The 26,003-nt window shown below is 32.3% G+C and overlaps 1 protein-coding gene across 15 annotated transcripts in view; it reads left to right on the top strand.

Moving 5' to 3' along the window:
• The window catches only part of Foxp2 (forkhead box P2), a 569,728-nt gene that overhangs the window by 239,931 nt on the left and 303,794 nt on the right, over window positions 1-26,003 (top strand). The window contains exon 3 of one of the 15 annotated variants that reach the window (XM_063241920.1): window positions 23,147-23,257. The exons of the other annotated variants lie outside the window; for them this stretch is intronic. The gene's annotated coding sequence lies outside the window, so the exon portion shown is untranslated. The remainder of the gene's footprint in view (window positions 1-23,146; window positions 23,258-26,003) is intronic. 15 annotated transcript variants of the gene reach the window in all.

Raw genomic sequence — 26,003 nt, 5'->3', positions numbered from 1 at the left:
CTTACTTGTACTCTAGGTTCTGTTCCTGTGTGGGACGTACTTTCCTTTGCACTTCGTTTTGCACCATGATAAAATGGGTATTAAGTCATCTGAGGCTGAATATTCCCTGTTAAAGACTATGCCAAAGTGTGAAATGTCAATGCTTACTGACACACACATTTTGTGAGTTGTTATTGTTACTTGCATAACAGTAAAAAACTATCTTGAACTTGGAAACATTGAGAAAAACCTTCTGTTTTGATAATTCTCTTTATTTTTCAAATTCAATCCACTAAATTCTAAATAATTTTCAAAATAGTTATCCAAGTAATAGAAAGTCATTTTAATCTTCAAAATTCCCTGCAATATTAATTACATGATAGTGTTTAAAAATTTTAAGGTTCCTCAATATAAAATTTTTTCAGTACCGTTTTAGTGCAAAAAACAGCCAATTATATTTTAATTCCTTGTATTTTGGTTATCTCGGGAATTGAACTCACAACCTTGCACTTGCTAGGCAAGCACTTGAACCACTGAGCTAAATCCCTTGTCCCTAATATTTCATTCTGATATAATCATACTTATTTAAAATTTAAGAAAAGCCTTTAGATAGTTAAAAGTTTGATAAATAAGTATTAATTACAAAGTTTAGTGATATACTTTTTTAATGCTTTGAATATTTTCTTTAAATTGGTCTGAAAAAATTTTCCATTGGTAGAACTTGATGGATATATGACAAAATACTGAAAGTGTAGTTGCTACAACCTCAAAGGATTTCCTGGCTACTATGATACTCCTCTCTAAAAGCTGTTCAATCAGTCCTCCCCTATCTGTAACTTAATACTTAATTCATCTTTTCTACACCAATGTTGAAGGTAAACTTGAGGGACATTTGTTAAAGTTTTCTAGAGGACTAATGGTTATGTGATGATGAACTACCCAGTAAAGTGTTGTTAATTTTAACTGTTAATATCAAAGCAAGTTAGCAAATTATTTAAAGGGAAGTTTACTACATTGTTACCTTTATAGAGAAGAAAATGTCTAGAAATCTAAAAACACTTTATATACTGGCAGATGATATAACTAATGTTAAAGATAATTTCTCAAGTACAAGGTTTTCCACACTTCTAAAATTTTGGAATGAGTATAGTTTTGTAAATTGTCATCAATGGGAATAAATGTTGTCTGTCGGTATCTGTAGGCCTCTGTGCTTTATCAAACATTGCCATACAGTTGTAGCACACCTTATTTTCACCAATTTCTGAAGGCTTATCCCTATGCCCACCTCCCTCCTCTCTGCTATCCCTGTGTTATTCATGACACTCTTACTTTGTTTTGAAAGGCAAAGAAACTTATCGAAGTAAACAGTTTGCATGCGGTGAGATCCCATATTCAGTGTATTTTACTTCTATATCTATTGCTACTTATTTTTATGAGGCAGAAAAAATTGGAAAGAAGAGAAGAGCAGGGAAATACAATAAGTAGCTGAAGAAAAGGAGGAAAAATGAATCAGATTAATGACATCATACTGTTCTATGACATCATACTGTTCTATTCTCTACTTATTTAAATTTGCCTAACAAATGTTAGTTAAATAGAGAACGAAACTAAGCATTTTATTATGCCATTTTTGCATCATTTTGTACCAGATAATTCACCTTAATTAAGATCATTCTTGACTAAATGGTCACACATGATTGGTACTTGCTCAAGCCTCAGAGCCTCTACAGTTCTAAGGTTGCTTTACATTTACTGGATGTCCTTTCTCGAGATATCTACATGGCTAACTCCTTTGCTTTCTTCGATTATTTGCTGAATATCACTGTCTTAATGTTATTACCTGACCATTTAATTCAGAAGTACAATAAACCTTTCCTTTCCTTTTTTCCTGTTCCAAATTACGCTTTTCTAACTTTTGTATATATCTTCTATATAATTGACTACTTTATATTGTTTGTTCTCTTGTTACTCTTCTAGAATGTAAACATCAAGAGAGCAAAGTTTTTTGTTTGTTTTTTTGCAAATTTGTCTTTTGTAGATCTACCCCTCTTCTGTATATGTTAATGGCAAGGTTTTGCTTTGTTTTGTTCATTGATAGTCTATGTACCCAGAATATTAACTGGCATAATTTTCACTCAAGAGTTATCTATTAAATTCAATATTTATAATGCAGGATACAGTACTAAAATAAAAGAACTATGTGATGTGATTACCCAAGATACTTAAAATCTGCTATCATCAGACCATATCTGTGATAGGAATCTCTAGTTCTTTTATGCTTTCATTAGTATAAAAACCATTACCACAATAGAAGAAGTAGACATTAGGCAAGTGAACTTTAGGAAAAAAGACTCTTCATCAGTGTAACTGTAATCCCTGTTGTGCATGATCATGTTACAGGGGTAGTAACATTAGCACAGTACACCAAGAACAAAATTCACCAATTCCCTTTTATAGACATACTCACTTGTTGATAAGCATAGTACGTTACAATTTTACTCTTCATTTGAGGCATTTCCATATTGCTTTTTTTTTCTCAATGTAGTATTTCAGATAGTCACAGTTCCACATGTAATCTGGGGTTTAGTGCTGGGTGGTGTGCCTGAGACATATAAAGATTTTATGGATAACAGCTGTAGAAAAATGTAGAGCTTTCTGAGATTTGCTGTGGATGTATTTTCTTAGGAGATCCACAGTGTAGTTATTCTGCTAAGCACTGCTCAAGATAATAAAATTCTTATTTAATATAGTCCTTCCCCTTCCAATTGAATCCTCATGACTTAAGTGCCTACTGTTAATTTGAGAGCTTAAAATAAAGGTAATGTAATAATTTGTACATTTTATGTCATGATAGGAACAAAATGTAAATTCTTGAAGTAGTCAATTTTGAATAATCTAGTGGACATTCATTTTCATGTGTTCACCATATATTATTTTCTCATCACAGTTTCCTTTTATTATTCGATGAGAATCTTCATTCGCAAAGTGTCGCATTTTGAAAGAATTCAATAAATTGAAAGATTGATTGGAAATGAACTTAAATTTATTTTACTCTATAATGAATTAAATTTGTTACAAGAATTATAGAACGTTTTTTATCTCTTAACAAGTAAAAATAGTAAAATGTGACTATTTCATTTCAATTGAAAATTATGTTATAATACTATTGGTAAATTACACTGTTTTCTTCAGGTATTTCAGTAAAACTAAATAGTGGACTTGAATGTGTCCCAAATAAGACATTATTTTAAACGTACAGATTGATGAGAGTATATTTTATGAAACAAGCAAATTTCATATGTAGCATTAGGGAAATCACTTTGCTATCTTTATAGTTGTGTATTACTGTGAATAATCGTGTCGTGTGTCATTATGTTTAAATTTAGTTCCTGTTATTCTGTACAAAATTGTAATTATTTAATCTATAAATTCTTAAACTGAAATTTCTTAAGAGTGGCTAACAGTTATTTCCTAAGCAATTGCAAAGTCTGGGGAATCATTCCTTTTATTTTTTATTCCCTTCATTTCTGGCAGTAATAATTTGATTTGTGTCACATTCCAAATTTCTCTAGTATTCCTACTATGGCTGGTGAAATCTATACTTTATATGACCTCATTGTATGGCCTGCATTTCATTAATGACTGATTCTTCTTAGGGCTTGGAAGTGAAATATTTTTCATATGACACTAGCCACAATGAGGATAGTATGCCAGCTGCAGAAACCATGAACCATCTGATCTTTTGGCTTTTAGAGGTGTGAAAAGTTCAGTTGCCAAAGTAAAGCTTATATCTATATTTATACCATATGGAAGTGGGGCTACTGTAGGCTTAACACAAATGCCAGAAAAACTGTGGTTTTATCAGTAGCTTTGCTTCAAATAAAGATGAGTCATATACTTAACAAGAATTACCTTATCTTGGATTTGATGTAGAATCACAATGTACCTTTTTAACACTTGGCTACAAGTTTTAGTATTTGTAGATGCCACAAATACTAGACGGGTTTATTCACTAAACAAATAAAGGGATGCTTATAAGTTTTCAAACATATTTTATGATTTTATGTTGATATCTGTGATGTTCTGATTATGAAATTGTTAATGCAAGTGAATATTTAAACTTTTTTTTAATTTTAAAAAACTAAAAATAATTATAAAAAAAATTTTAGACAATTTTTACGTAGACTTGTAATTGTAGCTTTTTGTTTTAGTTTAAAAGTAACTTAATTCAGAGCAAGTCAGCTAATTAACAAGTATTGTTAGAATAATACCATAAAAAAGATGAGTCATTTGAAGAAAACAGCTGCGTCTTGAGGTCATAATATTAAGTGAAATAAATAAAAAACAAGTTTAAGTATCATGTTGTTTATTTATTTATTATTTATTCATGCTGTTTCATTTATTTATTTATTGTTTTGATTTGGTTTTTTTTTTTCTTTTTACTTTATTAGTACATGTGGGCAGTACACAATGAATACATTCACTGTAGGAACTGGTACATGTGCATAACACATTTCAGTCACCTCCTCCCTTTACGCCTTTTGTTTTTCCAACATCAGTTTCATTTATTATGTAAAAATTTATAAATTGTTATATATACAGGTTGAAAACCAGACTAATATGACAAATACATATATAAAACATGTTTTTTTTTTTTTTTTTTTTTTTCATTTTTATCGGTACCAGGGATCGAACTCACGACCGCCTGCTTGCAAGGCAGGTGCTTATGCCGCTGAGCTAAATCCCCAGCCCCATATATAAAACATGTGAAACAGTTTTACTAAATTAAAATGCATTTTTAGGTACATTGTCCATGCTGAATGACAATACTTTTTGTTTTTCTTTGTCTTTTTTCCTTATTTTTTATTTCATACTTTATATGTATTGAGTTTTTCATATACAAGAAATCATGTGATACTTAGCTTTGTCTGTCTGAATTATTTCCCTTGGCATTATGGCTTAAGGTGCACCCACTTTCCTACAAATGCCTCAAGTTTATCTTTCTTCGTGGCTCTGTCTTCCCCATTGTGTATAAATACCATTTTTTCATGCATCCATTTGTTGGTTGGCTTTGATTTTTTAATATGAGAAACCTAGAGTAAAAATAAAGAGCAAAGTAAAAGATAGATAGTAGGATGTAGGGAGAACAATCATTCTCAATAGGGAAGGGTGTCAAGAGAGGGAGGAAGGGGAAGGATAAGGGATGGGAAAAAGGAATTAAGCTGTGTTCTGTACATGTACCAACTCCACACAGGAATGTAAACATTATGTATTACACCACTGTATGAGTAAACTAAAAATAATTTTAAAAATAAAGAACTCTTAAATATACTCCTTGTCCTGATGTAATTGTTTTACTTTGAAAACAATTATTTAAGCTGATATTTTGTAAATGTAGATTATGGAAGGCATTGTCAAGGTCACCCTGACCTCTAAAAAGTTTCTGCATAAATATAATTAAGTTCCCATTGGTTTTCAAGCTCTATCTACTAGGCTACTTTTGGAAGAACAAAATACAATTATGCATGTGTATTTGTTGATATATGTGTGCATACAGATATGTATACACATTTACACACAAATAAACACTTTATTGTATTCATATATTTATGCTGTGAGTGAGAGAATTCAAGGTGTGGTGGCTTCTGCTTGTAATCCCTATTGCTCAAGAGGCTGAGGAAGGAAAATTACAAATACAAGGCCAATCTGGGCCATTTAGCTAGACTCTGTCTCAGAATAAAGCAACAAAATTTATGCCCGGTACATACCTCAGTGGGATGGCTCTGGGATCAATCTCTAATACACAGGAAAGAAAGTGAGAGAGATACTAGTATTCTATTTTGTTGAATGAGGAAGAGGAGGCTTAGAGAGGTTGATTAATAAACTCAAGTTCACAAACTGATGAGTGGTGACAGGAAACCATCCTATACCACCTATACTCTCTTTCAATCCAGGTAAAAAGATTTTGTTTTTTATCTCTCATTCCACTTTTCCTTTAGGTAGCACATATTTGAATATATGATATTTAAAGCATCTTAATTTTTCCTAAGATTATATTATCTATAGAACCAAAGCATTTTACTTCAGATGTGCTTTGATTGTCTCACTTTACAAAACAATGGTATTAAATTTTTACCTTATATTTGCACTGTGTATTAGTTACTATATTTTATAATCAATTAAATATGGAAATAGGATACAGGAAACCAAAGGGGAGGAGAGAAAAGGAGATGGAAGGGAATCAAGAAAATTAAAATACATCATGTAGAGGTACTTAATAACCTTAAGGTAAGTCCTATGTGTCATAAGCATGACTAAGAATTACATCAAGAGTGTAAATGGGCAAAAATTATTCAGAGTTGAAAAGAGAAGGATGAAAAGGGAAAGGGAGAAAAAGCAGGAAACAGGATATATTATTTACAAGCGCCCACTCTCCATATTGAGTACAAACATTCGGATCTGCAAATTTTTACTGATAAAAGAGTGGAAAAGAAAAATGTAAATCAAAACTAAAAAAATTTATATACATGCATATCAGTGTGGTTGGTTTATTAATTAACCCAATTAGTGTCTAAAATCCTAGGTTAATCTGATTTGTTACACTTCTAATGTTTCTGAATCATAAAATAATTGTATAATTATAAATTACACATGGATTAAAATGATTTCAAAGGGTGACTATAATTGGACAAGGGAATATTTCTCAAAAATGATATGAAACAGAATCCCTCACTTTTATAAAGTAAAAACAAAATTCTAAAATATCACTAAAGGTGTGTATAGCATCAGATATGTCGAACAAATATGTCAGTCAAAAACTTAGCCACAAATAAATGTATCTTGAATAAATATAAGAATAATGGTTATTATAACAGGCATCTTATATTTCTAACTTCTTTAAACACTTCGTTGCTGATTCTATTTCAAATACCCTTACCGGACATTTTCTTAATATGAATCTAGTTTTTATTTAATGTCTTTTGCAGAGTAACACTAATGTCAGTCAGAATGAAACTGGAGTGGTTTCTTGATTAATGTTTCCTTATGGGAATCTCAGCTCCTGGTCCCGTTGCTTCCAGTACAGTGTTGTATCAAATTCCAGAGACCAGTGGCTACTGAAAAGACAGAACTTTTAAAGTGACTCATAAGAAAGCAAGACACATTTTTCTTGTATTAACAGACACAACTCTAGTCTAAGTAGTCAGTAGGTGTCATGCTGTAACTTACTTGATAATATTGGAAAGATCCATGAAATCATGCCATGTTTCTTCATATACCAATTAAGAGCCAGTGTGTTATGTCTGTTACAATAGGATTTGCCCAGTGGTATAAACTTGTGTTTCATAAACGTAAAACTGAGACTGTTAGGATAATAAAAATTTAACCATTAAATTTCCAGAGATATATGAAATGAAAGTGATATGTAATTGATATTTCATACCTACCTAAAACTTAGTGGTTTTATCATATATATAAAGTAGAAACATCCAGAAATAACATTTTTAAGAGAAGAAAGCATTCTGTTTCCATTAAATACTGGATTTTGAATAACAAATTTTAAACATAAATAAAAATTATTGGTTTTATAATTTGAATAAGACTACAACTCAATCTTATTTTACATACTTTTACTCTGTTTTTCAAATTCTATTACACAATGTGTAATTTATCTTCAAGTTTTATCAAATACATTTTTCTACTCAGTCATCATAAAAAATAATAAAATATTAATTTGTTTCCCAAAAATTTTAAATAAAATTTTGGCTTTGTGAAGCAGAAGTCCAAGTGTATACTGTATTATCTTATAGTAAAATGGCACAGATGGTAGAAAGTGTATGAACATTTTAAATATTTTCTTTTGTTGTAATGGAAATGCTTGAAAATAATGTCATAAGTCATATATCAAGTGGCAACTCAGTATAAAGATACAAATATGTTTTTAAAAAGTTGATCACATTTCAATGTGGTATCTTTGATATTTAACATTCTAATATCAGAAATATACAGGACTGGGGTTATGGCTAGTGGAACAAGTATCTGTCTGGAAAATGTAACGTTGAGAGTTTGATTCCCAGTACAAAAAGTAAAGAAAAGAAATACTATATATATATATATATATATATATATATATATATATATATCTCAATTAGATATCAGCTGCTGAAGTAGGTGAAATTTCAAGTAAATCAAGTTAGAAGAAAAACATTTGCTGCTTTTTGGGTTTTAGCATCCTTATACTGTATCCGCTTCAGTTTTGGCGTGAAGACCTACTCAGTCTTTAATCCAGAGACAATATCAACAGCACAGATCAACAGTGCAAATTCCCAGATTAGTTGGCAGGGAAGAAGTAATACACTGTCCAGACCAAATGGCTTAAAAGGCAGAATTTATTTCCCACCAGTTCTGTAGGCTAGAAATCAAAGATTAAGATATTAGCAAGGTTGACTCCAGATGTGGGAAGAATTTATTCCAGACTTCTTTCTTTTGTTTTTAGTGTGTTTTCACAGTCCACATTCCCTCTTCTCTTAAGGGCAGAGTCATGTTGAAGAAGTAGTCACCTTATTTCAACTTAATTTGTCCTATAACATTCCGGTCTGCAAATTCATTCACATTCTGAGTTCATTGGGGTTAGGACTCTAACATATGAATTTCTTGAGAGGGCACAACTCCGCCCAAAACAATTGCCCTTTAAATTTGAATAATTCTAATAGTTCTAAATTTATATGGTACTTAGAATATTCCTCACAAGATGCAGATTTTCAGACTGAAGATCACTAAGCCTGATTTAAATAGGAAGAAAATATATCCCTGAATTATTCAGCCTGCTAGACACTGAGGAAGAAAAACTTTTTTTTTTTTTTTTTTTTTTGGCGGTGGTTTTATTTTTCTTACATATCTGTGATGAGGTTAAGCTTTGTAAAAGTAACTAATCTCCATCATGCATGCTAAGATGTTTTAAGATTTGATTCAGCTTCCCAATAACTCTCCAGAAGACAATTCTCAACCACACATTTACAGAGAGATGAGATAGAGATGATAGAGATAGACAGAGAAGGAGACAGAGAGAGAGGGGGGTGGGGAGGAGAGAGAGAGAGAGAGGGAGAGAGAGAGAGAAAAACTGAGGCTTAAACTTGTCCTATCCTGGTATTTTATCAGTATTTGTACTGTTGCCAAAGCGAAGTCCTCCTTTTCAAGATTGCTATTTGAAATCTTATTTCCTTCTTCAGGTGTGGACCACCCGTTTTCTGGTATGCCTTTCTTCTTTTTCTAGGCAGTCTTTTCTGTGTTGTTATTTGTTACTTTGTAACACAGATTTTTCTTTATTAGAAACTCTTACAGATTTTGGAGGCAGGTCTAATGTCATTCAGTCGACTACAGCAACTCACCATTTTAAAACACCATTGAACTCAAGATGAAATGCATGTATTTTTAAGCACAATGCATACATACTAGCTACAGTAACATCTGGTTCCATTATAAAGGCACATTTGGAATTATTATGGAATGAAAGAGTATTCAGTCCATTCTATCTTCCTTTAAAAATCATGTGAAAACATTGCCATTTTGTCTAGTAAAACTCTTCCCAAAGAACTCAAGTGATTGGAATACTTTTGAGCTTCCTTCGAAGGAGACAACTTCTTTTATAAAACCCAGTCTCCTTAGGGCATTCAGCTGAGCCACTGTCTACTCTTCTTTGTTAATTTCTTAGTCACTTTAGACATACCCTGAGCATCTTCCTGCATAGCTCATGGTCTTCTTGACCTTTCTACATCTCATCAACACAAATGATGATGTTTAGTTCATGTAATAAGCCATCTTTCCCAGTAAAGAGATGGTTTTTCGTTACTGAACAATACCTTAATTAGTTCATGTGTTCATTTTACACTCATTTTAATATCATGAATGTTGTCATTGTCTGAAACAGTTTGATTCTTCATTTAAAGAAAGTTAAGTATTTCAATTTTAGTAATTAGGGTATTTCATCAAATTTATTTACTTCCTTTATTCCACTATATATTCACTGATCATGAATTTCATTCAGCTTTTCTCTACTGAATGATTATGTTAACTTTTATTTAATTTTGTATCTACTTGAGCAAATGATGCCAGAGAACTGATAAAAGGTTATTTCTGGTGTATCTCTGAGGATGTACCTGGAAGAGATTAGATTTTTAAATCAGTAGACAAAAAAAAAAAAAAAAAAAAAAAAAAGAAGAAGAAGAAGAAGAAGAAGAAGAAGAAGAAGAAGAAGAAGAAGAATTGTCATCACCATGTTCAACACTGTTCAGCTAACTGAGAAAACAAGAGGAACAACAGGCGGATGCGGGAGGGTGTGCTTTCATCTTCTGTGGTCCTCAGACATTGGTTCTCCTGGTATTCGGGCCATTGGACACCATCTGGGACTCAGGACATCACAGTGAACTCCCACCTTCATGTTAGCATGTAGTCCGACTGAGTTAAACCCTCACTTTCTTGCTTCTTCAGCTTTTGGTGGTAGACCAGGAGATTTCTTGGCTTCTATAATTGGGTCAGCAATTTCCTGTCAATTCCGGTCAACCTCACTGTATGTCACTGCCACACATATCTACAGCTGTCCACACCTATCAGTTTATATATATTTCTCATATGTGCATCTGCACAGTAATTTCTCTGAAGATTTTTTTTTCTATTTTCTTACAGCTTCTTACATGCCCATATCTGTATCTGTATATGTCATATGGGCTCATTGTTTTTCAGAGGAACCCAAATATACACCCTTTGACATCCATCCTTTAACTGTACCTGTTTGGCAAAATGCCAGCATGTCTGTAAAGAGACGCCTACTACACCCTTCCTCGTGTCCCCTCACCTAGATTCCCAAGAAGAGCAAGTGAAATTAAATTTCTCCTATTTCAAAAGCAAATGTTTCCTTGGATATTATAGGTGTACTTATAGTTCTGTCGTACTGCTTTCAAAATCAAGTTTCTTCTGGATGTTCTCCCACACCCCATATCATGTAGGTTTTTTAAAGGAGTGAATGGTCTTTGTGAGAACTCAACTGTTTTGAATCCATTCAAAGTTATGAAATCACATACACATGAAAAATTTGCAGATGACCTACCTGATAATTGTTTTTAAAATATGGCACATTTGAGAATGTACTAGTTCTAGAGAAAGTATATTTGGTCACTACACATTTGATGGCAGTTTAAGTTATTTTGTATTCATAATTAAATGAACATTGCTATTGATTTCCTCTCACTAGTTGTAACCTTGTATTTTCTTCTTTGAGAAAATGATTGCCATTTATTTACAATTTTATGACATTATTCTAATGAAATGTAATTCTAATTTTTATTTTCTGGTTTTAATGTCTGATACTTATTAAAATATATTCCTTTTATCCGATGTAGTCATCCTTTGCTTCTAGAATTTAGGGAAGTAAAAATCATGGGCTCTCTTTCAGGGACATGCCAAGCTACTATCGAACTGAGCATCCTGCATGACCTCTTGGGACCTTCTGTGGAGTTAGCAAGTGTTGGTTAGTGTGGCCTCAATAGGTGGTTCGGGGCTGGAATGAGATCAGACTTGGCTCTCACTTTGATTTATGCATCCCATGGGGTGGCTGCAGCGACTTTGGACTTTTTGACTTGGAACCTGTTCTATAAAGGTACCAGCATATCCAGTAACCATATGTGTGGTGTTTACCTTTGTTTGAGAGCCACAGAAAATAAAGAATTCATTTTTAAAAATAATGCAGTTAGGTCAGAAATCAAGGAAAATAAATTGTCTGAAGATCTTTTTCTTTAAAGTTTTCTACAGCTTTGATAAGATTATTTTGGAATTGTAAGAAAGACTGTATTTTAGAACCTATATTTCAGAGAACAAAAGCATGTCACAGAACTGATTCTTATCTGTTGCAAGTCATTTATGTGGTTATATATATATATATATATATATATATATATATATATATAAAACCTGCACCCATTGATCTTGTATATAAACTGGAAGACAAAACAGACTTTGTGTCTGCTTAGAGCAAATGCTATCCCCATTGAAAGAGATGGCCAAACCTAAGTGAGGATGGGAATGCTGGACCACTGTGGTTTATCTTTATCTTTAAAATACGCCTTTTTACTTATCTCACCTACTGACTTCAATTCCTCTTTCTTTCATTTTGGCCATTAGCTTTTCAACACAGATAATCATTCTGTTGGCATTTTGAGACTTCGGATGCCACGATCTTAAACTTAAAAGTTAACCCTGTTCATACTACTTCTGCCCTCATTTAAAGAATTTCTGACTTGGTAAAAATCATTTTAATTAGTCAGTTGCTTTCATTATAGTTACCATTATCTTTATTGCTGTCGTTACCTAAGTGCCTCTATTGAAGTTCATAGGACTAACTGGTTTTCTCTCATCAAAACTCAAAATTATAATATAGTAATAAATAAATGAATAGGTGCATTGTAAAAAAAAATGTATCCACTAGTATTTGGGTTTGCTACAATTTTAGCCTTACTTCACATACTGTAATTTTAATTTTGTTTGCTACACAGGATGGTCTAGGGACTAATCTAGAAAATAATTTCAAGAAATGAGTAATCATCACAATATTTAATAATACATGTTCTGAAGGCATTCTTTTAATTCTGGGTGTAGGCAGATGGTAAACCAAGCGTTGGGCTCTGTGTAGATAAGCTTAAAAATTGAGAAATGAAATGAGGACAAGAAAAACTAAAACCTCGAGGAAAAATTTTAAGTAAGTAATGCTTACTCTATTGAGGGTAAGGAAAGATTCCAGTTACTATTGATGTAGGCATCATATGTGTGAATATTCACAAGTTTGAAAGGTTGGATACTAATTCAAACAAATCTTTGTGAACATCACATGTTTTTGAGGATCTTTAAATAATATCAGAGAGGGTAGCAGAAACTTGTTTTATTAGTTAATAAAACAGACACATCCTTTTAATGTTTTTGTCATAGTTTAATAAAGACAATAAGAATTTAAAACATTTATTGAATTATATTTTCTGATACCATCCATAAATATAGGGAAATGAAATTTGTCCAGTAGGTATTCAAACATTTTCTTAAATTTAGCATTTCTGAGATTTATCTATATAAAATGAAGACAGAGAAAGAGGATAATTCAGAGCTGAGAAACTCAAATTGCAACTCTCAAAATTGCTTGGAAGAGATAACACTATGTCTTGAAAAACTACTGCTCCTAAGTTAAGTAATTGTAGACTGCTACCATGTAGGATAAATTAGAAAGTTATAGAAAATCCACATTGAATGGTGAAAGACATGAGTGATTCAGTATGCAGAAGTCAAGAATTGGAGACATTTTCTGTTTTGGTTCAGTGATGTCATTAAGAATCTTCAGCCTTGTCCTAAGGTGGATCCTAAAGCTATCTTCCTTTCTTTGTTTCAAGATGACTGCCACTTACCAAAAGGACTGCATAGCTCTGAGCACATCTTGGGAAAAAAACAGACAGATTTTAGAGCTCAAAAACTGGAGAGTTTATTATTTAGAAACATCCAGTAAATACTTTCTCTAGTTTCAGTGAGTCTAGCCGGTCATAATGGTTCCATAAGCAACTAATTTCCAAATAACACTGAATCCTTAGGGAGTCAGTATATGTCTATCCCAGATGTAGTTTTTAACCACTTCTTCCCCTGAATATTCCATTGAATAGCAGTAGTGCAAATTGTAAAATTAACCCTATATTCACTAGTGTAATGATGATCAGATCAGTGTAGCCTACAATTGGTTGCAAACTTCTCATGTTGCCTAATTATGGTGAAATGATGAGAGATTAGTGAAAGGTTCTAGGAAACGTCTTCCTTGCTGTCAAAAGATGGGGTGTGTATGCTCTTCACTGCTACTCTGCCTTCCACTTTTTTCAACAGGAAAAATAAGGGAGGGTTTTATTTTGCTTTCTCCTGATAAAGACTGAGTAAAATGAGACTGAGAAAAAATACCCACACTGTTATTAAACCATCCCAACTACTTCTGAATTTCCAGGTATCTGAAAATAAAGTTCATTATTCCTTAAATCAGACAACGGGGTTTTCTGATGCTTATAGTGAAATTTTAGTAAGAATACAATTTGTCACCCAAAATATCATTTATTAGGAACATAGAAAATTGGAAAACTACTACAATTCTTACAATCTAAGATAGAATCTGATATGTGAAATCTGTCTTACTAAGATACTAAGAGATAGTATCTGAGGTATATTCTGTGTTATAAAGAGCATAGCCAATTTTTAGCCTACACTGTCTCCAAAATATGAGATACATAAATCTGTCTATAAAGTTTAAAAAGAATTAATCACCTTTAATTGCAAGATAATAAAGACAAAAAGAATAGCATGCATCATCACTTTACAAACTAATCAAATCTCATTTTATTTTGGTTTAAGTAGTATTTAGTGTTTTATGAACAAATAATTCTATGTTTGCTACTCTTGGAACCAAGCAATGAGGATATTTTTAAGCTTTTTATTGATAATTCTGCCGAATTTCTAGAGTGTTCCATCTCAGTAAGGAAGGCACACAATGAAAAACATTAGCAACATAAACTGTGATAATTCTACTCTTTCTTCCATTTTCTTCAGGTCTTTTTCCTTTCGCTACAACAATGTATTGTATCCGTGGATCTCCCATCGGAGAAATGTTAAGGAAATATGAATAAAGATTACAGACAGTATTTAATTCATGATCAAACTATATAATAAATTATATTTGCTTTTAAATGTCAATAAGAACTTCAAAGCACAATTTACCTAGGGTAATTAAGAATTGATTTCAGTCCCATGGAAGAAATTAAAGAAAATCATACTGGAAGATGCCTCAGTGGATTTAATTTTTTCTGGCCCCTGTAAAGAGTGGTATAAAGGAAAGAGAATATTGAAAGACACTTGCCATGTAACTTAGAGTTTGACATGACTAGGGAAGAAAATTCTATATATAGCCAGAAATAGACTGAATGATTTAGGAAAAGAGACTTCAAAGAGTTTATTTTGCAATAATGTGCTACTTCTGTGCTTAAGAATATTCAGCTGATAAAAGTTCTTTCTGTGGGAAAAAGTAGTTTAGAAGCAAGAAACATGACAATTTTTCCACCATTTTTCATTGAAAACTTTTCCAAAAAATTACCCAAACATTGTCTGGTAATTATTTTTTTCTTCAAAACTTCAGTAATGAGCTTTAAATATAGTTAGTGTGTAATCACAAAACTCACCAAATTTAACCTTTGGTGACATATTAAAACCTTCTCATCACTTTCAGCATTTCCCTTAATTAAAATGTCTTAAACATTGTTAAGAACTATATAAAGCATGAAAATCAAAGTGGAAACCCACTTGAAATAAGCAGATTACTCTCTTAAGGAATGCATTTTTCTGAGAATGGATTACTAGTTTTTGACAAAGATTGAAAACCCAGAATGGGCCATGAACCACGCATAATGTCTCCGAGTACTGGTTTATTTTCTTTAGTAACAAAGATCACTGTAGGAAGAAAGATTAAAGATTCAAGTGAGCCCAGAGCTGAAAGCACTAAAAGGGAATCTAGCTGAAGAAAGATGAAAAGACTCAAAAATAAAATTTTAACAATATTGATATGACAAAACTGTGTTGACCAAGAAGTGGGGGATAGGCTGGAATAGTCCAGTGGGGGAGAATAACTGGGAGTAAGGTAGAGGGAGTGGGGAGAAGAGGAGAAAAACAATATGTAAACTTAAAGGATGGAGTGAATAGAAAATTGGAATTTATTACCATTAGAAATATGTCAGAGATGGCAAATATGAGACTTATGTAAGGCTTACAAAAAATGGCAAAGAAAACATAAGCAGTTCTTTCTGAATTATGTTCATTTCAAAAGACCAATGCATACGTTTAATGCATAGGACAAATGGTTGGTGCTAACAAATGGTGGCAGCAAAGTAGAACTCAAATCATACTTTTCTTCTCTCAAGAACAGTGAGGTGCCATCTGTAGAAAAAACACAGCTCAGAAGAACTTTGTTATAATTGAATAATAATGAGAGACCACTTAGTCACTCAAACATCTACTTCAGGTAGTGGATCATTGAAAATGGGTGATGTTTAAGATATTCGCAAGAAGAATGTATGTATTGTAGATGAGTCCAGTTAACATTTTTTAAAGTAAGGAAGTTATATACTTAGAAGACATTCCATTGATAATATTAATAAATTTTGATGATTTTGATAAATATGTAAGTTTTTACTGTTTCTTTAAATAGAAAGGTTTTTAGTAGTCTTCAGAAGTGATATGTCTAGGGACCAAATGTTTTCCACTAAGAGCATGCTATGAAATATAAATTTTTTTCTTTGTTGATATTCAGTGAATGATCCAGGTATAATTAATCAGGACAACTGGCAGCCATTTGGGAAAATATATGAAAATGTTCATGGAAACATTTTAAAGTTTTTCCTGTAGATTAAATGGGTGTAACTGCATTGATATGGTACTTAAAGAATAATTCCTAATAGTTAGATATCAACTAGAACAGAGTTCTGTGACTGATAAGACAGAGCCTTTTTTTTTTTTTTTTTTTTTTTTTTTCCTTTTTTTAATCAGTATCGGGGATCAAACTCAGGACTGCCTGCTTGTAAGGCAGGCACTTACGCCACTGAGCTAAATCCCCAACCCCAACAGAGCCCATTTTATTTCCAATGCTTATCAGGGACTTTGGTTGCAAAAAAACCTAAAGAACTTGCCTAATTACCAAGGATAAAGGTAACCCTAAGGCGAGTGGGATAGTTAACAGAATTTTGATTCAAGTAGATCTCAGTGGGATAGTACACCAAAACAAAAAGAAGTAAAGCTAATAGCGATTCATCTGTTCTTTCTTATATTGTGTTCATTATTTGGCAACTTTTATTGCATGACACATTCATACTAAAGACTGACAGATAAGACGTGGCTGCTTAGAAATTTGGGAGAGAAGACATTTTAACAAATAATTTCACTTAAATATATGACCAACTATATTATAATCTCATTCAAATTACTATACAGCTCAGGTTTGGGCATAATCATTGAATGCAAAATATTAGGTGTAGGTTTTCAGCTGATTTATAAAACAATAGACATAACGTAGTTTAATATTATGAGAGAAAATGTGTCAATAGTGTGATGAAAATGCCTAATAATAGAAACATATTACAATTAGAATGTTTAAAGGAACTAAATAGGTAACTGTAGTACAAAATTCTGAACACAACTTTCAAAGAAATGTGACTAGAAGTGAAAGAAGAAAGACAAACAGGAGGAATTGGTAAATAAATAGATAAAATAAATTCTTTCTAGTGTTAAAGAAAAGAATCTTAATTGTGTGTATTATGTCTGTACAAATTTGTAACACTTTTTGCTAGTACTTGATCTTTTAAAAAGTGATACATTGGAGGTATTTATATTATTATATAATATTAATATTATATGTTTATATAATGCTATATAATTTGATATTACTTTATGTAAGGAATACTTTCTTGTGTCTTCAATACATTTCAATAAAAATATTTTGTTAGAGGCATACTTAATTCAAGTCCCTCCATTAGAAGGATCATTTGAAATTTATAGTAATATATTATATATAATATAGTGATATATAATATTAATATAATATAATATCCACTGGTTTAGAAATTATCTTCTTTTATTTTCTTTCCTTGTTGTTGATGCTTGTGTGTATGTTTGCGCATGTATGCCATGATAAGGGAGCAAACTTATGATTATTAAACAAAAAATTAGTCTTCCTTTCTGTAAGGATACTTTCTTGTGTCTTCAATACATTTCAATACTTTCAATAAAAATATTTTGTTAGAGGTATACTTAATTCAAGTCCCTCCATTAGAAGGATTTTCATTCGAAATTCACTCTCAAACAAATTAAACCCTATCCAGAAATTATGAACTAATCTACAACTTAATTTCTTTTTGAAATATATTTTTCTCCTTCAATTTTATAGTGGTATCATTCCAATGTTGAGAGTACTGAATTTCACAAACTTTATTTTTCATAAGATGCAACACATACTGTATATTGAATTTCAATGCAAGTATTTGTAGCTTGGCAAAGTGCACATTTATTTTAATCAGGGGCCATTTACTCAGTTGGCTCCCCATGTTGTAGTGAAGTTGAGGTCATGAGTATCATTCTGATGCAAGCCAGCAAGTAAGCTTCTCTTTGTTATGTGGCACAAGTTACACCCCACACCCCAGCCAGCTGGCTGGCAAATGTGTGCAGTTGGTGACAAGGAGAACTGGGTGAGATTGTGTAGATGGATTGGTGGAAATTCATCACCATAGCTAGGAAAATAACCCTGAGCAAATGCCTTTCTAATGGACAACACATGGTTGTTTATATTCAATTGAGTTGTAGATATATAGTTTGTCATTAATCTTACTTCTAGAAAATCTCACTTTATTGAATAGATAAAATGTCTTGCTCCTTTAAAATTATTGTCTAAATTTTATGGCTATATTTGACAAATAATTCACATTGTGTTCTCATAACCTAATTCTTTTAATTTAAATTTTCTCAGCTTTTTAGAACATTATAGATTTGTAATAATCTCATTTAGTTTTTGAGAAAATCAACAGGCAAAACTGCACAGTGATGATTTTGATGAGAATAAATCAGTCTGTGCTGAATATTAATCATGAAAAAATGTTAAATCAAGCACATAATCTTTGGCTAGTGCCATTCAGATATGTCTTTCCCTGCATTTATTAGTATGATTTGGATAAAAGTAAATTTAGTATTGTCTTGATATTTGTAAGTCTGTGTGCTTTAACCAGCACAAATTAAATTAAGCTATTTACTACTTTCAAAAAGGGCGCTTAATAATGTTGAGTAAGCTTTCAAACCCAGTTTACTTCAGTATATGCTAATTACTCCCATCTAATCCTGGTCCATGTAATTAACAAGAACATAACTAGGATTCACTTTTAATTTATTTCTTTCTATATATTTTCATACAAAATAGCATTACTTATAGTTTAAATTTCAGTTTAACAAATCAAGCCTAACTTTTCCTTAAGTGCAGTATACATTTCATTTGATCATCTCAGGTATTTCAGTAAGAGGCAACTTTAACATAATTGTATGCATTCTATTTTTAAAATGGTGAGTTTAATACAACAGAAACATCTTTTATTCTTTCAGCCTAATTAATCAGAATATATCAAAATATTAGTTTTAGAACAAGTAGATTATAGAATGTACACAGTGAATTCCTGTTGAACTGAAAATGGTTCTTTTGAACCTATTCAGAGTTTTGACTCTAATACTGAATGTAAAATATAAATGTTAAAACTGGAATACCACTATTGGTAAGGAAGCCTAAGAGCCATGGAATATATAATTACCTGGCCTTTTCAGGAATTAAATCTCTTCAGTCTTCATTGTACAATTTTTTGCATTGAAATGACTTCTGTATTTAGAGAAGATTAATCTCTTTAGATCACTAAAAGACCATTGTCAGACCACTAGGGTCTAACAATGGCCATTTACGAAGAATTTTAAGGTTGCTTCAATCTAATTTTTAATATAAGCTATCAGGCAGTATGACTGATAGCAACTGCAGTGTCACTTTCCTTTTTTAATGTAGTTTCCGACTCTCCCTATAGAAAGCACTGAGTACAACTCTTACCTTCTCGGGAAAAAAAAAAAAAAAATTCCACTTTCATGGTGTATGGGTACTTGACATGCTGTACAAAAAAGGGGGATGGGAGAAATATTTAATTCTTCAGATACTTTTGTGAAAATTTAGTAATGTGCTACTATCATTTTCCACCAAACTCCTATTTTTATGAGTTTTAGGGCTTTTACAGTCAATATGAATGGTTCTGTCAGAGTGCCCACCCATTGACAATACAATCATTTAAAAACCTAATTACTTTCACCTGTTTAAATAAGTGAAATTCATGCTGGAAAACGTGTGCAAACTGCAATAGGAAGTCGTTGAACTCCTGTTCAGGGAAGGCTTTCCAGGCATCTTTTTTGTCCCTTGAGGTGTTTATGTCCTTTTAGAAGTCTGTATGGATTTAGTCTATAGCCTCAGATTTGTGACTAAATGATTGTGTGGTCGAAGCTACTAAATAGTAATAAGGATTGGTAATGACTGAGGTTTATTTCAAAGGCTTCATGTCTAATCTCATTAGAATACTCATGGGTGCAAATGTTATTTTTCCCTTGTGTGTTTCTAAACATAGAATAAATGATGGCACGTAATTAATGTACCAAAAACGCACATTTGCCTTTGTTTTTATTGTAAATACATAGTGAGTTCATCCAAACATCTCAAATTTGCATACTTTCCTTTTCTTTTTTAACTAAAAAAAAACTACATACATCACACATACACATACACACATATACACACATACATGTGTGTACACACAGAAGATGAATACTTACCAGTAAATTCCAATCCTTTAAAAAAAAACAGAATAATTCACTAGTAGTCTTTCAAGGTATTTGAAATAGTCTGTTGTTTGTTTGAGGAGGTGAATGGAGTATATGTTATGAAATTTCTCTGAGGCAATGGTTATACATGTTAAGTTGATAGACTGTTAAAGCTGTCACATCCTTATTTTCTTTTCCTGGCAACAATTATTGCGTCATGAAATGAAGATAATTGCAATTTTGTTTTGCCTTAGATGCCATTTATGAGATATGTTATACATATTATTAACTCTCATTTCTATTAGATTATTTTTTAGTAAAATTAGAGTTTAGTTGATTCAGGGGAATTATACTACTGCCTTTAAAAGCATTATTAGCATTTTGTTAAAATTGGATATTAAGGAATTCAAATGACCAGGTCCTTTATTAGAATAAGGAAACAGATTCTGTTTAACTATTTTGCTTTTTTTTTTCCTTCTCTTTCAATATATAGAATGAGTGCTTTGTGCACAGGCTGACTTGCAATATGTGTGTGGTATGTATGTTCCTTTATCATATCCAAACAAATAATGCAATAGATTTAAGAATGTAGTGTAGAAATTTTAAATTCATAGGTCTTGAGGAGTCAAAGCAATCCTGCAAATTAATAAAATAGGCTCTTATCAATAATTTAAGGATAGAGATTGTGACAAAAATAAGATCCCAACCTAAACCTGAAGTACCTAAAATCACTGTTTTTAAAATATGTTGAGCATTGTTACCTTGATAAAGGAAGACATTTCTGCTGACTGATATTGATCTTTAAGACACATCTTTGAGACTTCTATAGGGTCCAAATTTTCTGCATATTCTCTTCTTCATTGTTCTGAAGTCTCCTATCTGCCCTTCTTGCTTTAAAAGTTAACAGGAACTTGTAAGTAAGTCTTAGGAAGTCACTGCACAGTCTAGTCTCAGCACTATCAACTACAAAACCAAAACTGAATCTTCAATAAAGTGCTTTGGACTGCAAGCAGTTCCTTCCCTGAACCACCCCAGTTCTTTGGATTGTCAGAAGCTGTTTCCTGAGTCTTAGGTTTGGAAGCTTCTATTTATTCACATCAACTCTTCTCTAATCCTCACTGATACCATTAACCCTAATGTGTAGTTAATTCTTCCTTTAGTGTTAATATAATTCCACTGCCCTCAAAGAAGTTTTCCCATCTAAAACTGTGACATATGACTTTGTTCTCTTGAAGTTAAGAGCATTTTTGTGTGAAAGAAAACTGAATAGGTACTGTTATTTCAATTGTTAATTATATAAATACATATTACATACATAACTCCATGTGTAACTAGTAAAGATTGAAGCTTTTTTATTTGAAAATGTACACTGAAAAATATCTGGTTATCTGAAAAATTAAGCACAACATAGAAATTAGTGAAATAGACACATTTGTTTGGGCCCAAGGCTAGTACTACTCGAGCTTCCTGTTAGTAAAACATCTGTCTAATTTTAAAAGCTGAAAGGCATGCTAATTATTTTCTTTAATTTTTAATTATTATTTTTAGTTGCAATGCTACCCTCCCTAGTCTGAAGTAGCTAAGGAAACCTGCTTTATTTACAGTATAAATTTTAATTGAGCTAAATTATACACATCGGTTAGTACTTCATGACATACAGAATTTGAAAATAAAATTGGGTATTTTGTACAGAACACTGAAAATACCAACTGGTGACACTATTTTAAAATCTCCTGACTAATGAAATGTATGTGAGCTTTAACTTTAAATATAAGAATTTTTTTTTTGTACTTAAAATGTATTGCCTGAGAGTGTCAATCTGAGTCTATGTATCATCTCAGTTAATTCATAACCACTAGGAAAAGTAGCACTGTTACCTTTTAATTCCTAGCAGGTAGATTCAGTTTTGGGATTGAGAATGAGCATGGTCAGAGATTTTATTCACAAGTGTTATCCTGAGGAAAGGTTACTAAACAGTGGTTGTTGATTCCCTCTATTGCTTAGAAACAAATCATGTACTCCAGAACGGCTCAAATTGGAATGAAGCAAGTCCTCAGATGGTCCAATCTGGTGGTCCATGAGCTTCCACACATATGCATAGCCTCAACCATGATGTCTTCTGCCAACTTCTGTTGCCTGGATAGCACTGTTCCAAAATAAATTGTATGCCAATAAACAAAACTCTGTGATATAGCAGCTGACTAGACTGTCTTGACCAACATTTCAGTTACCTAAGAAACTGTCCAAAAGCTTAATAGCTTAAAACAACAACACACATTTATTCACAAATCTGTGATTTTTGGCAAGACTTAGATGACAAACTTTACTCTGCTTTGTGTCATTTTAGCTAGGGCTTTAGTCTGAGGCTGGAGGACCAAGCCACTCTGTGTTACTCACAGGGAGGACAGATTGGTTCTGGCTGCAGGCTAGAAACTCACCAGTGTTGTCAGCTGGGTGCTTTGGTTCCCCTGACTGCGGACTGCTTGAGCCTCCTCACAACTTGGTAACAAGTGTTCTGAAGATGTTCCCAAGAGAAAACCAGAAACGTTGATCTAGTCTTGGAAATCTGAGAATTTCATTTCTACCACATTTTATTTGACTACCAAACTAGTAAAGCCAGTCCATTTTAAATGAGGATGAGCTTCCATCTCCTAATGAGATGAGCAGCCAAGAATCTGTGGCTGTCTTTACAACAGCAACAGGATGAATTTTGACCTCAGTACTTCACGTGCAGGTGGCAAGGCCACTCACATGGCAGGAGTCCTGCGTGGTCCACTGCCCACAGGCTTCCGGGCTGAGATGCTGAAGCCGGCTAACTGGGGCTTGCACCTTCCTTCTGTCCACAGTAAGTGGGTCATTTTTCGACATTTCCAAAAAAAGTTTGTGAAATCCTGGGTAAAATAGCTTGATGTTTCATGTAGTGCCTACCCTCAAGAAGTATGTATGAACTATGAACAACTCAATACGTACTGTATAAAAATTTATCAAAGTAGTTCCCCACATTATTCTGGTATATAGAACTTTCACAGACCTTTGAAACCCTATCAATTTATTTTCAACACTTTGTATAATTATTGTACATTCATTTTTCTCCTATATGTAGATACCATGCATTGTTTACTTATTAATTATTCTTATGTTTGTCAAAAATTGTATTTAAGGAATTATGCTGTACTTACCCTTTCTATTATAAACTCCAAAACATATCTTAAAGGGAAACATTTCAGCTAAAAGTTGTAATTATATCATTCATAAAAAGAAATTAAAGGAGAATTTCTCAATGATTTTTACTTGGACCCATTACTCTAAATCTATTAACTAGAGTAAACATTACTTCATTGAAATTTAAAATATTGGGGAAAATACGTTGCTTTTGGTAAAGTTTCAATTTTGTGCTCTAGAAATTTGAGTAAGTTGCATGTCAATGTATGACTTTTTTTCACGGCTTTTAATTTTTCTTTATAAACTTGTACTCTTGCTGGTATGAGAATATACTGACCCTTTGGACATCTCATTAGGTGTACATGGTTCATTAGAGTGTCCTTAGATAGAGATCACACAAAGCACTGGTCTGCCTTGTCCAATCCCTCTCTGAAACAAAGGAGTCGTGCCCTGATGGCATTAGGGGCATTTGCCTGTCATGAAGCTGGCTTTTGGCCAACAGAGAAGAACAAATTAGTAGAGTGTACCTGTGTTGGCTCTGTTCCTAACCTCGTTTATGTAATTGATGTCTTGTGGCTTCATTATGAATCATTAGCATATCAACCTGTCTGAGCCTGGCCAGGAGCTGCTCATTCTTAAGCATTAACAATTTCCCATAGCATGTAAGACAAGCGAATGTGGACATGGTGACTAGATCAATGGCAAAATCAAGATGGTGACACTGGAGGCTCAGATTCACTGAAACTCGGGACTCCTTTGTGTTTGAAATAATGATCAGTTTGAGTTTATATTCGACTTTTCTTTGATAATTCAAAATATATTTGTTTTGTCAACAATGTTAATCTGAATATGTGATTCTTTTAAATATTTTCAATTTATTTCTCATTTAGTAAATTGCATTTTCATTGCTTTCCTTTGTTGACTTACTACAAATGTTTGTTTATTCCTGTGACCAGTAATAATTTTGTTCAAAATTGTTATTCTGGCTAAAGTACCTAGAGACGGTTTTAACTTTAATTAGTGAAAGAATTTATGTTAATGGACTGTCACCCATTGCTTGAGAAGAATCCTGGGCTATTTTACAGCCATACTTAAATGCAAATATTTCTGTAGAGTTCTCATAAAATATTATTTCTTACCTACTTAGCATTTATAAGGTAGATAATATAGATTGAAGATGTTATTGTATTATTTGCTATACACAATACAACTAAATGAAAATTATTTTAAGAAGTAAAATGAAGAAATTATATTTGATCTAAAGAATATATGCTTTCATAAGTGAGAAAATGAACTCTATATATGGGGTCCTATTTAATACACACAGACTGGCACTTAATTTCTTAGCTAAAATTTTTCAGTTAATAATATGAAAATGCACGCACTCATGAGTTTGATTCCCGGTGCCAAAAAAAAAAAAGAAAGAAAGAACGAAAGAAAGAAAATGATAAAAGAAATACAGTATAATTAGTGGCCTTGTCCCCACAGAGAGTAAATATTTTGTTATTTAATTTTGTAAACCCAGTGCACTGTGTATCAATGGTGTATATTAAATATTCAGTGGCAGTAGTTTAATTGACAAATGAATGAGAATCATAAGCTTTTTATATAAAGTGATTTTAACCAAAATAAGGATGTTTTTATTGGGAAACATTAGAAAATAGTGAAGAAAGAAATGAAGTCTCTACTAGCATATTTGCATATGTAAAAACATTATTTTCTATGAATCTATGTATTTTTTAAAAAAAATAAAATATGATGATACTTGAAGTATACCTGCATGTTACTTAATCGCCCCCAACTTATTAGATATTCCATACTGCATTTTACTATTAGTTCTCAATTCGGAGAACCTTACATTTAAGGGAAACAACAACTAAAACATAAAAGGAAAAATTTGAATTGGAGCTCTATGAATTCAAAGTGCATGTCTTCAACCACCATAGCCCATCATCACTTAGTACTAACATAAATTTGCTTTTCTGTTGTCCCACTGTGACTTTCAGATGATTCATTCCTTGCCAGCTAAAAACACACTTCAATATCACTGAGAATAGGGAGAAGAGGAAGGAATGGATTGGGAAGGGATAAGGGAAACTTTTAAGAGTGATAAATATTAATTACGACAATTCTGTTGATTTCAGGAATATATACAAATTCCAAAACTCACTAGTGGTAAACTTTTATCGCTGTAATTTATTACACATAAATTTGTAAAAATGTTTTAAAATTGCATGAGATGAATGTTATTATACATAAGTAAATTTCCCACGAATATATCCTTGATATAATTTATAATTATTGAAGAGATATTTACTCTTATCTTAGGAACTTTATATGCTTATGCTTTTGCCCCAGAAAGAATATATGAGTGCATACTTTGTCAGTGTATGAAATCAGACACTATAGATCTACATTCAACTAAGTAC

The sequence above is a fragment of the Cavia porcellus genome, unplaced genomic scaffold (assembly GCF_034190915.1).
Source record: "Cavia porcellus strain 051 isolate PalLab524CR breed Dunkin Hartley unplaced genomic scaffold, mCavPor4.1 scaffold_2, whole genome shotgun sequence".
NCBI lineage: Eukaryota > Metazoa > Chordata > Mammalia > Rodentia > Caviidae > Cavia > Cavia porcellus.
This window is presented reverse-complemented; position numbering and strand designations above follow the sequence as displayed.